At 29.9% G+C, this 214-nt stretch overlaps 1 protein-coding gene across 1 annotated transcript in view; it reads right to left on the reverse strand.

Annotated features, from left to right (window-relative positions):
* LOC119585717 (gastrula zinc finger protein XlCGF49.1-like) overlaps positions 1-214 on the reverse strand; it is a gene marked incomplete at its 3' end in the record, with an annotated part of 27,887 nt that overhangs the window by 1,411 nt on the left and 26,262 nt on the right.

A 214-nucleotide genomic window follows, 5' to 3' on the forward strand; every position in this document is an offset into this window, starting at 1 on the left:
AGTCCCTTATCATTTTTCCGCCGTTTAAAAGTACTTCTAAGTAATCCAACGCTCCGGAAGTAATTATCTGACATAAAAATTGCTGGGACTATGCACTAGTAAAAACTATTAGACCTTTTGTTTTGTGGAATTCAACGTTAATAATATAAAAATTGACGGAACCCCATACAAATTAACAAAAACTATTGCGTTTTGTAAAATTTAAATAAAAAAA

The sequence above is a fragment of the Penaeus monodon genome, chromosome 20 (genome assembly GCF_015228065.2).
Source record: "Penaeus monodon isolate SGIC_2016 chromosome 20, NSTDA_Pmon_1, whole genome shotgun sequence".
Lineage (NCBI taxonomy): Eukaryota > Metazoa > Arthropoda > Malacostraca > Decapoda > Penaeidae > Penaeus > Penaeus monodon.